The sequence below is a fragment of the Stegodyphus dumicola genome, chromosome 4 (assembly GCF_044657685.1).
Source record: "Stegodyphus dumicola isolate Sdum_Otavi_A_Nest chromosome 4, ASM4465768v1".
In the NCBI taxonomy this organism is placed as follows: Eukaryota; Metazoa; Arthropoda; class Arachnida; order Araneae; family Eresidae; genus Stegodyphus; species Stegodyphus dumicola.
In genome coordinates, this window is record NC_140771.1 from 219,539,441 (window position 1) to 219,552,408 (window position 12,968).

A 12,968-nucleotide genomic window follows, 5' to 3' on the forward strand; every position below is an offset into this window, starting at 1 on the left:
ATTTAAATTATTGAAATAGGGTAGTTTCTAAAATTAGAACTTTTAATTATTAAGTTAGAAGCTGATCCGTTTAAAAATACATTACATTAATAACATTATTCTCCTTAGGCAGATAGCCTGCATGTGTTTCGCCAAGCTCAAGCTAACCTAACCTTAAAATATCTAAATCCAATGCTATTTATTTTTCTCCAATTATAGAAAGTGAAAATCGGAAATTATCTCGTATAAATTTTGATATTTTCATTTCACTTGCGAGATTAAAATGCATATAATTTCATTTTACTTCTGCTATGAAAAATAATTTTTCTAAAAACTTGGTTCCTTTATCAATTGATTTTTCACAATCGGATATATTAGGCTTATATTTTAATTAAAGTTTATGCTAATGATTTACCGACTTAAACTTTAAGATTAACTTAAGTGATAATTTAAAAGTAATTTTCCAAATATTAAACCCATTAAACCATTTTCCATACCCATTAAACTTCATTAAATTTATGTATGCTATGTGAATATTCTATTCTAGTAATACATAGTAGTATATTCATGGAACAAGATATCCTTGATATAAAATACCCGGTACTATTATATTATCTATAAAATGTGCTTGGCCATTATAGCTGGGAATCGATACGAGCTTTTAAGTATTTCTATCGGCATTTTGTTGCAAGGTATACTTTTGCAATGTGTTACTTGGTGGCAAATGATTATTTAAAATTCAATGAATGAAATTTAAATTATCGTTTTAGACTCTATTCTATTGGTTAACATGTGTGCCTAGCACCCGAGCTAGATGTCTTCTCATTGTAACATATAATAAGGTCTGAACAAGCTTTCAAGATATTTGAGTGATACGTATTTATGAAATTTTCAAACAAATATTTCTAAGAAATATCACAATCATTCTTATGAATAATACAGTTTGAATAAAATTAAAAGTATTTAAAGATGAAGCAAACAATATTTGAAGATATCTGTATGTAAAAGAGAAATAAAATCTTTTAAAATATCGCAGGACTGCCCACAAGCGACGCTTGCAAGTCTTATCCAGTCTTCAGAACTGACCAGTAGAAGGCCAACAGAAAGCAAAAACATCAGCAACCAACAGAAGGTAGCAAAAGAGAGAAAAATATGACAGCATGAAAGAAAGAAAACATAACTCTATAGAAAAAGAGAGAAAAAACTGGATATAAGAGGTAAAAAATTGTTTGCCCACAAATAAATCTGCATGTTGTTTATTCATAAAATATAAATAGATTCTCAAAAATATTTGCAGTATACTTATTTATTTTAATGATGCACATAACTGTGCTCATAAATTCAAAAGCAATTATTATCAATTTATGCTTTAGAGTTTTGTGAAAGATTTTAGAATTCATTTCATTTATTCATTGCACCTCAAAAGTATTTCTGCAATTGAAATTTTAGTTTTTTTACAGGCATTGGTAGAGTTTCTTTTTTAAAAAAATTATAGTCTTCGATGAACTAATAATTCCCTGAATAGATTTTCAAATATGTCTCAGATTAATTGGGGCAGAAACTCTGAAAGGAATTCAGTTTCCAATCCTAGTCAGATCAAAAGAATTCTTTATAAAACAGTTCGAAGGCTTAAACAATTTTGCAATTCAGTAAGATAATTACATTTTTATACCCAGCTTCGCAAACACATAATATCCTTTTATAATTTTCTATTCGTTTTGCAAAAATGTTACAATGCTTACACATTTTAATTGCAATCATTCCTATTTCAATAAGTGCAGAAAGAGAAATATGCATAACGTGATTTTTTCCACGTTATGCACAGTTGTAAAAAATATTAACACAACACGCAGGGAAAAAAGTTGTTTTCTTTAATATTTCTTACTCTAAATCTGCATGATTGTTGCATTTGTCCTGCTTTCGCATGTAATCATTAGCTTCGCGTGAGTTATCTGCAGGTTACGATAAAATTTTATTTTTCAGTTCCTAATATTTAAGTATTTTATTTATCTCTTTGCCTAAAGCAAACAGCAGGACTCTAGCTCCTCTGTTAAAGCTTGTTATTCTATCATTTATACTTGAAATGTGGATCATGAACCAATGATTCTGGTTTTTCCGAATTTCATATGTAGTTTCTTGGGTTGCCTTTTAATTTAATAACAAATTAGACTATTCATTTCATTTTGTACAATATCCATAACAAAGTTGCAGTTATAAAATAAGATTTCTTCGTACCTGTCTTCGTGGTGTAACCGGTAAGCACGTCCAGATGGTAATCTGAAGGTCTGTTGTCCAAATACCAGCAAAGGACATTGTTCATTGTCTCAACTTTCTCGTTAAAAATAATTAAAAAAATAACAAAACTAAAATGTGGCAAATGCGGTCCGTCAGCACTAATATATGGCGACTAGATCTCTGCCTCCTCTTACTGTGGCGTCCTAACTAACAGGAGGGGAATTATCATTCGTCATTATTATTATTTGGTGATTAGGTCTTTTTCTCCATAGCCACCCTTTAAATAAGGAAGAATATATGGTATTATCTCCCACATTACCGCGTACTTTCGTAATGTAATTGAAGCAAATCCAGCTAGGAATCGGAAGGTCAAGTTGTAACGAATTTGCATTGCTACACTACCAACATAATTCCTCTAAGAAATGTAAAGAAATCGCGCGTCAGAATATCCGTGCATACGATGCGCATGCTTAAAAATGTTTTTTCAGTTCCTCTGTAAGTTTTTGACTAAAAAAGTTTGTTGTTCGTTCAAAAACGGCGAGATTGCTTTAAAACTTCATTACAAGGTGTTCGAATACTGGAAAGGGCATTGCACATTTTTCGCCTTCCTTTCTTAAGAAGAAATAAAATGCCTATTGTTCAGCATAAAACAAAGGTTGAATCTACAAATATTTCATTACCTGTACTGATGCATGGAAATGACATTATATTTAAAATAGGTCTCAGCTTATTAAACGGTAACATATAGTAATCTTTGTAATATTAAGTACATACTTTACACTGAAATTTTATAGAAAAAGTAAAATTTGTTTTTCCAATATACAAAAATTTGAATTTTATTAATTTACTAAATTTTCGAATTTATGAGTTATCAATAACTTTTACTGAACACCTATTTAAAACTCTATTTAAATATTTTATACATGTTCATTAATTCTTCTTTCCTGCACTGCAAGTTATAAATTAATTATTAATGTGATTAACAACATGTAAATTTGTTGAAAGTCATGATTAAAAATAACGGAAAAGTTTAGAGTTTCCTTCCTTGGCTTTAATCTTATATATAAGCGGCTTAAGTGTTTGTCACCGATAGTTTATTGTTGCCACTCGGAAAAATGAGCGCGGAAATTAACGTTTTGGCTGGTTTTAATAAATATATCGGCCGATTAAAGTCGTAAAAAGATGAGAACGGTATCGCTGTATTCGGAAAATTTTTTTGGAATCCAAGGATACGCGTCTCGAATTTCAACTCACCGTTCCGTATATATTCGAGGAAAAAAAAATTGGCACGTAGCTAAATCCCTCTAATAGGGAAACCCAACAAAGAAAGTGGAAAATGTAGGCGAAACGTAGGGGAAAATTAGTTTTTAATTAATATCTCGGCTAATTAAAGTCCCAAGAAGACGCGGATGGTCAAAATGGCGTGCCACGGACCTGCAGAATCCAACGGTGTGCTTCGCTAAGCCCGTGAGCCAGCCGTTTCGGAGGAGATGATGTTACTTCACCCCATATATATATGCGCCTTAAGTGTTTGCTTATCGCCTATAGTTTATTGGTTGCTTACGTAATTGTACTAGCCAATGGGGTGAAGTTGCCACGGTACAGTACAGGGTTGCCGTTTCAGTTGAGACGTAGAAAATTTCCTGTAAAACTTGCCTTTGCTATGAACATCAATAAGTCTCAGGATCAAACGCTTAAGCGTGTTGGCATATTTTTACTTGAGCCTGTATTTGTATACGGTCAACTTTATGTTGCCTGTTCAAGAGTTCCTGAAAGAACGGACGTAAAATTAAAAATAATTCATGGTCCTCTGTAAGACGAACTTAAAAATGATAGGAAGATCTACACAAGAAATGTTGTGTACAAAGAGATCTTTGACATGTGAATTAACATTTTATTATTTAAATCACCTTTATTTATTGAGCTAGCGGTGGCTCTTAAGAAATGAACCGCCAGTGGTTTCGTTCATTGTACTCTACTTTAAGCAATTAAGCAAGTAGAAGGGGGAGACCCCGTTGGACAATAAGCAAAGGGTGTCCTCGCCGCCTGCCCTGGGTAATTCAGTTTGAATTAGCAGACACCTTTGCACAAATCATTTTAATTACAATTTATAATATCTAGAACAGCAGTCATTTCGTATGACCGCCGGGGTTTCTAGTTTAAATAATAATCTAATATTTCCCCAATTTTTATGATTTAATATGCTTACTAACTTTAAATGAATTGTTTAATAGCTAACGAAATGAAAACTATTAAACTTTATCATAGGAATTATAATTGCTATTAAAAAATTCTAACTATATTTCAGTGTAACATTAAAGTTGCTTATGTATAAAAAGGTATATTTTTTTAAAAAATATCTGTAACATGTTGATACATCATTAGTAGAAATAGTAGAACACATGCAGAAATATTAAGAAATTGGATGTTTAGTTTCCTTAATAGAATGTTTCTTTATACTACATTAATTTCCGTATTTACAAAGTCAATGACGTGATTCAAAAATTAATAACAAGAAACAGTGAACATTTTTTAAATTTAACTGATTATTAAAACTCTAATTAAAAAATTATTACTTAAAAATAAGTTACATTCAAGTATATTTTTTTTGCCAATATAATGCCATTTGACTGTTTAATTTTAAAAGAACTGACACCACATTCAAGTATGAAATTAGGTAAATATACCTGGTGTCTCAGTACCACATTTTAGAACTTCTAGGAGGGGTAGGGTGCAACCTGATGACTCAGAATCATACAGAAATGCAGGATCGGAAATATTTTCCCTACGCGGTGGTGTGCCTAGAAACATCAGAAATAAAAAGATGCCACGTAAGTTTTAATACTCATTTTATTACTAAATTTACATGTCCAAAATCAACATAAGTCAAAGATAATGTTCGAAGTTTCTTCGGCCGGCTTCAAACCAGGCCTCACATCTACAGTGCATGAAGTTCCAAATATTCTTGAGTATTCCAGTCATATTTCGAATTTCTCCAGCACCTATTTGCGATTCGTGCAGCAAACTTCTCGAAGTTGTCAACGGAGGTGTCATAAACCAGTATCTTCATATGCCTCCATAAAAAGAAACCAAGACACAATAGGTTCGGTGATCCAGCAGGCCAACGCATAGGACTATCAAGTCCATTACACTGATTGGCCCGTCTAGAACATTGCAACTGAGATGGGTAAGGACCGCATTGCGTTGGAACGTGTTGTTTGTCGCATCGATGTAGAAATCTCCAAATCTTCGTCCAAATGTTGTGACAAGACTTGCTGCTGAAACATTAAATAGTTACAACCGGTTAAACGAAAAGGTAACAGTTAATGTCATCACAATGTATGCCCCAAAATTAACAGAGTCATCGATGAACAACACATTAGCAGGGAAACGGGGATCTGTAGCATCATTTTCAAGATACCTTTATGCAAAAGCAATGCGAGATGCATAATCATCCTGTCTGTCACTGGTCCGGTGAAGTGCCTGAACAAGCTGCACGAGATAGTGATGCATTTCGGTTTCCCTGAGAATCCTCCAGACGCAGGAACGGGAAACCCCTACTGTATGCGATACACTTCACGTACTCAAACTTAGAGTATCCTGTACTTGATGTAGCATATTCCCTTCGATGTTCGGAGTCTATGATGATCGTGTTCATGTCAGCTCTTTAAAAGGAGTTTCATCTAACTTCCGGTGCAGCCTTGCAAATAAATTATGGCTGGCTGAGAAATTATGGCTCATAGGATATCTCTCCGCATGTATAATTCTTAGCTAAATAAGCATGCTTATGACAAAAAATATTCCAGAAGCCTTTTTTATACCCCGTGTTCTAAGTGATGATAATTAAATAATGATGTGCAACGTGAATATGATCCAAGCTCCATTACATAATTATGCAAGTGGACATCCTTGTCGTTTAGAAAGATATCCCTAATATGTTTTTCTATAATATAATAATCTAATTCAAAGCAAACCATTAGTTAATATTAGATGTGGAAATAGTCCTTTTTAGTACGAAAACCTAGTATTTTCTGGCTTAAAATTATTTACTAATTTATGCACATGTATGAATAATAAATGAAACATACGTATATTTGTAAATATAGTTAGATTCGGTGTCATAGCAAAGTGGTTACTATGTTGTGGAAGTAATCCCAAACACAAAATTAAGTGAAGATATTTTTAAATAACGAATACGGAAAAGGAAGCTTATACTGACCTAAATGAAGAAAAACCTACCATATCATTCGCTGAACTTATAAATGAAGTTTCTAACTTTTAGCGTGTTTATATTCTTTTCAGTTGATGATATGTATACCTTTCCCACAACTATTCAATATTTTACTATATTTTTATATGTTCTGTTTTATATATATGCTTATATCGTGATACGGAAATCTCGTGTTTGGAATACTTGTCATGGATTGAAAGAACAGTATAAAGACAGAACTAGAAGACAGAAAGTAAAATGATTTTGCAAGAGAAAGAGGTTAAGCTTATATTTAACATTTAATAATAAATACTACACGCTCCTTTGTTTGTTACAATATAAAGAAAATAAATTACGTGTAGAAACAAGATTTCAGGGTGTAGATGATACAGACAATTTACCAGGTTGCCTGTGAACAACAAGCCTGAGTCTCCTGCTACTGGAAGGGACGATCTCCGGTCGAAAATGTCTTTGCGAAGAAATTAGTAGTTCTGAAACAGGATTTCTCGGAATGTTGATCCTCTAATTCCTTTTATTTCCTTTTTTAAAGGGTGAATAAAAGATGAACAAGTTTAAGTTTGTTGTTGTAGTTTCACGGGTATCAGTTTCTGGTCATTGTCAGTGAAAGTATTTAGGACGTTTTATCAAAGCCAATAACACAAAATCCAATCAAAAATTCTATTAAGACTTCCGTGTGACTATACAGCAAAGATGTGACTGAATTTTGTTTAACTTAAGAAAGAGTTATAATGCAGATCTTGAAATGTCGCAGTATGCGTATAAGGATGGAATATGTACCATAATTCATTGTCTTAATCATGGCGGCACTTCAAGGCAAAACAAGGCTTTATCAAACACAGAGTGATTGACAAAGCACTTTCTGGTAGGTAATCCACTGTGACTACGGTTGTTAACATTTCACTTCCGGTGACAAATAGTTAGCAGTGAGTATTATGTAAATATCTTGAATGCATCTTTGTGACACTTTGAGGAATAAAGATTTCCTAGCAGCAAGGCTAGAATCTTCTCAAGGCATAAGGATCCTTACTTAAGGCAAAACTTGGTTGCATCTTGCAACCAAGCATCTTGCAACTGCTGTGGAATAGCTGCACTTTTTTAAATCGACTTCTCAGCGATAGAATACATTGTATACAGCCTGGAATTAGTGGCTTGCTATTTGTGGACCTTCTTACAATAAAAAATACAGTTATTCTCTTCAGATGAGGAAATTGAAAAATCAAACCCTAATTCAATGTTAAGGGCACAAATTTTATAAAGAAAACCATACACTGCCTTTTGTTTAATCTGTTTTTTTGAGCAAGTGAGTCAGTCTTGATAAGTAATAATGAAGCTTCCAAATTATTTGTATAAGAGATCAAAAATCATGATCTAATAAGTGTCATCCTTTTGCAGAATATGTCCTATTTCAAAAACCTTTTATGCTTATTAAAATTATCTGGAGGAAAACTATTCTTCCATTGAATATAACTCGTTATTTTCATTTTTGCGACTTCATTCCTGGGTCTTTGTAGATAGAAAATGCAAAAAGGAATTAACATTTATTTAAATTAATCATCATTCTGATACGCTTCCAGTAGTTACATGCGAGATAATTGCAAATTATATGAATTTAATTAAGAGATATTATTTACAAAAGGGACAAAAAAATCTTAAGTCATATGTTTTTCTTCTCCAAGACAGAATTAGTATTTTTTTCCCCTTTAATCTCCTTTTTTCCCCGCTGGCTGAAGAAACCCGGTTTTATTTAAGAGAAAAAAAAAGAAACTTAATGACTACTTGTATATTTCCTTATTAAATGATTATATTTAACATTTGCTTCGATTAATTAAAAAAAAAAACTTGCGCGAGTAAGTTTGCCTAAGATTAAAAACACGAATTAAGTATTTTTAATTAAAATGTAGGCTTAGCTTGGAATTAAAATATCTTGTCTCGTGTTGTCGTAGTAATGGCTATCTATCTCTCTTCTAAGATCGTAATGTGTTTTGGCTTGACATTCAATAAATACATGATTTTAATTTTATTTGAAACTGGCTTTTAATGCCTGTGAAAGAAAATTATTTAAATGTGTATTGCAATCAAATATATCAGAGTAAACAGATAATTAAAATAATTGAAATACTAGGCAGGAATGTATTATGCTTTGGGTATGACAAAAGATTATGAAAAAGTGCATAGCAGTTAAATATACCACATGAGTTCCAAAGAATAAAGATTTTGCTTTATATCTTCTGTAATTAAATATTCGATTTTACAAATGGAGGTAAAAACGCAAAGAACTTTTTAAAATATATATATAGACTTACAAAGTGTATCTGGGAAAACATCATTTAAATATTTAGCAAGAGATACAACTATTCCAGAGATTTTGAAGAGTACGATCAATTGCAATATATTACTATTACGCTTTTTTCCTTATTCTACTTCATCAGTTTATTATGCTTGGTTTCAACAGAAATCAGAGATTTTTTAGCCCAAAAGGGCGTTAGAGTTGAATTTTGTTCTCGAAACCGGATTTTGCATCTTCCACTGTAAACTGAGAACTACTTTTCAATTTTCAAATTGTTGCCATCAATTATTATGGTTCTATATTATTTGTAAAAAAATAAATAATGAAGTAAGCATATATATATATATATATATATATATATATATATACGTATGTTAGCCGCATCGGGAAAAAAAGACAGTACCTTGGGCCATTTAATTTTGAATAGCGTAGTCCTCCTCCCAACATACGCATGTGGAACCCGAATTTTTAATTTCGAATTTCATATTTCAAATTTCCAAAATTTTAATGAATTTTTGATTAACAAGCTCAACGATTTGAGAGCGACCAGTGGCAACATTGTACGTAATAAAATGTTTTAACTCCAGCGCGCGAGACTGTCTATCAGAAATTCTAAAGATATGCTGTTTTTAATATTTTGTGATTTTGCTTTTGAATTGAAATATATGTGGGTTTAGTGTGAGGAACATGATATTTAATTAGTATATTTAACGCAAAAACATTAATAATAAAAACACACACAAAAAAAGAGTTTTTGCAAGTCGTCTTAACTAATAAAACTGAATATTGACATTAAAAGACTGTAAAAAGTACAAAAATATATATTCCAGTACATAACATCGGGAATTCTAAGTATATGTTGCTATGCTGCAGTGAAAATGATTGCAGGTTTTTAAATATATGAATTGTGTGTGGCAATATTGCGTAGAAACTGATTCTTAATAATAAAGATAAAACTAATTGTGTCGCATAATTGTGTTGAATTGTGTGTGGCATAACTGCGTAGAAACTAATTCTTAGTAATAAAGCTAAAAATAATTGTGTGTCGCATAATTGTGTTGAATTGTGTGTGGCATATTTGCGTAGAAACTGATTATAATAAAGCTAAAAAGAAATGGGTTAGCGCAGGAATAAGTGCAACAGCAGACTAGTACACTGCGGGCTCAGCGAGAGGGTAAAAAACCTTAACAAACCCTTTTGGGGGATCGTTGAAGTTTCAACTCTTTCCAGATTTTGCTTTTTTATATTAGAATCTTCTGTTTGTTCTCTTTCCATGTTTGTAGCTTCGAATGTTTCATGAGGATGTTTTAGTGGTTGCTTAGAATAAAAATGTCAATTTTTTTGCAGTTCTCATGTCTTCTGATTACACAGATATGTCATGAACTTTCAGTACCGCCTGGATCAGTAATAGAGAGACCTAATCCTTAGTATGAAGAGCAGAGTTATATCGTTTATACTAATTTTAAATAAGCGCTTGAGAGAAGATACATTTGAAAGACATGTTACTCGTTATTTATGACATCACAAATTTAGAGAACAAGAGGAAGAGTCAGAAAAAGTTAGGTTATTCGAATATGGCAAGAAATGGCACAAGAAATCCATTTACCTAACGGCAAAATGCTTTCATGGAAGACTATGGAAGAAAATTCGGCTCGTACTCACGTTACAGATAAAGAAAATTGTTAATAGTGAACGGAAATCGGAGACGTCATCATTCTACCAAGAAGTTAGGTGGTGTTATCTCTCGTCCCCACACCGGAAACCATTCACGCATCCAGGCCTCGGTTCGAACCCAAGACGAATTTACCACTATCCAATGATTTTACCACTTGGACACTATGGGTTTCGGCTTCCCTGTTCCGAGAACTAAATCTCACTACAGGTCGACTCTGCCTTCGGGCACGTCGTGGAGGTTCAACCTCCACTATTACCCTCCAGCAGAGCCGCGCACCACCTGGATACGTCACCAGGCAGCACCGGTCGTCAATTGCTCCTGCCAGTCGCTCGGGCGAGCCCGTCACACTGCTGGGCCCCATTTTCAGAAAAGAATCTTCGCCTTGAAATTATGTTAGTAATAGCTCTAAGAATTTGTCTCCTTTCTTACCGAGTGCTTTCCTGATGTAATAGAAATTACGTCCACTAAGCAACCTTGAGGTCCAGTGTTCTAATCCCATAGAGGGAATTGCTCATTTTTCATGTTTTCTGCTCCAAATAAACTTGAATTTTCTACATGGGGCGCCCGAACTAAAATGTGGCTGGAGATAATTACTGATCACCAGGAGTTGGCGACTGAGTGTCCTTCTCTCCATTCGTCCTTGAAGTGAAAGTAAATGTAGCGAAATATTTCCTGCCTTTCTTTGTGCCTTGGACGTATGCTTTGGACGTTCTGCACTTATTGGATGGACGTACGGCTGGCAATCGGGAGGATCGGGTACGAATCCTGGAGAAAACATTGCTTATTTTCATGCTTCCTTCTCCGATAAAATTCCTAATAATTCTATTTAGACTCCATGTTATCATTAGAAGCTTATTTTCAGAATTTAGTTATAATTTTTAAAAATTTTTTAGCTGAATACGGTATTGCATGATAATGATAAATCTGATTTTCTTGCTTCTAAAGGGAGATTAGGTTTAATTTAAAATTTTAATGGCTTAAATTCTAAGGTATCATAAAATTCTGTTGTAAAAATAATCAAAGATTGTTTGCGCTTGATTGAAAACATTTTTGGACTACATTCACCCTGAAAATGAACTCCAATGTAGTAGCTTAACTCCCGAAACGTGAGCACTAAGTTTAGCCTTAATAAGAATCACAATTCTATATCCCTTAAAGGATTAGTGTCTAGACTTGCTGGCACCAATAAAACTTTAATTAGAATGTCTATATGTTTGATTCTTTACGAGAATGAGTTGCTGAAGCAGATGTTTTAAACAAATCTCCCTTCTATCATGTAACCCATTGTAATGAATTACTTTTCGCTGATTAGATTTCGTTCACAGATCCTATGTGCAATGTATGAAAGGAGGTGGCATTTATTTGGTAACTGTTATTTCTCTTCTATTACTATGATTAATTAAAGATTCTTAAATAGTGCAAAACACTTAATTTGGTTGGTTTCTATACTGTAAGGGTTAAAAACTATAATGATAGAAACGTTTAACTTCCTTTTGTAATGACAAACACAAATTTGCCATTGTCTAGTAAAATTTTAAGAACTTCTAGTTAAATAATGTTACGCCACTTACGTTTATCCATACACCAAAGTTTAAGACTACATTTTTAAATAGAATGATTGGATTGTTTCGGAGCAAAAAAAAGCTAATTAAGATATATAGCATTGTTTGTGCTATAAACAATACTTCCGCTCATATGAAGATTTACTTCAAATGTAGAAAAGAATTAGTGTGAGCATTTTTAGGCTCTACATCAGCTATATAAAGCCAATATTTTCGAAACTTAACACAAGACATTATATAAAGGCTTCTAAGAGTTTTATTATATTTTTCGCTTATCTAGCATTAAAACTGTTTCAAGCATTACTGCATTAAACAGGTTGTGAGGGTTTTATGACGCATTTTCAATGAGAATGGAATAAAACTAGTGAGTGCTAAAAGAAGCTTGCGTTAGTTAGCTTGTAGAGTCATTAGGATTTTTGGAAGCCGTAGAGATGAAAAATATGCAACCGCCTTCGCCGGGAATCGAACCATGGACCTCTGGAATACCAGCCCAGCGTGCTACCATTACACCACGAAGGCACGCTAGGGAAGTGGGAGAAATACCTTACATACTCCACTTTTTAAAGGGCAACTAGGATTTTAGGAAACCTAGTCGCCAAATCCTGGGTGCGGAGAATCATCATCCACAACCCTCCCTTTTAGTTCGGGCGCCACTTGTAGAGTCATTATGATTTTTGGAAGCAGTAGAGATGAAAAATATGCAACCGCCTTCGCCGGGAATCGAACAACGGACCTCTGGAATACCGGCCCAGCGTGCTACCGTTACACCACGAAGGCTCGCTAAGGAAGTGGGAGAAATACCTTATAAGCTTTATATTTCGATGAGTGATGTGTTCTACGATGCTTTTTTTATTCTTTTAGGTCGTTTGTAATTATTTTTATCATTTGCAGTCACTTTTACTCTCTTTTGATTGCAGTATTTACGAAAAATATCAAGAACATTGCGTCCAAGAAATGCAGCATATAAGCATTAAGATTTCATTTCAGAATTAAAATTCC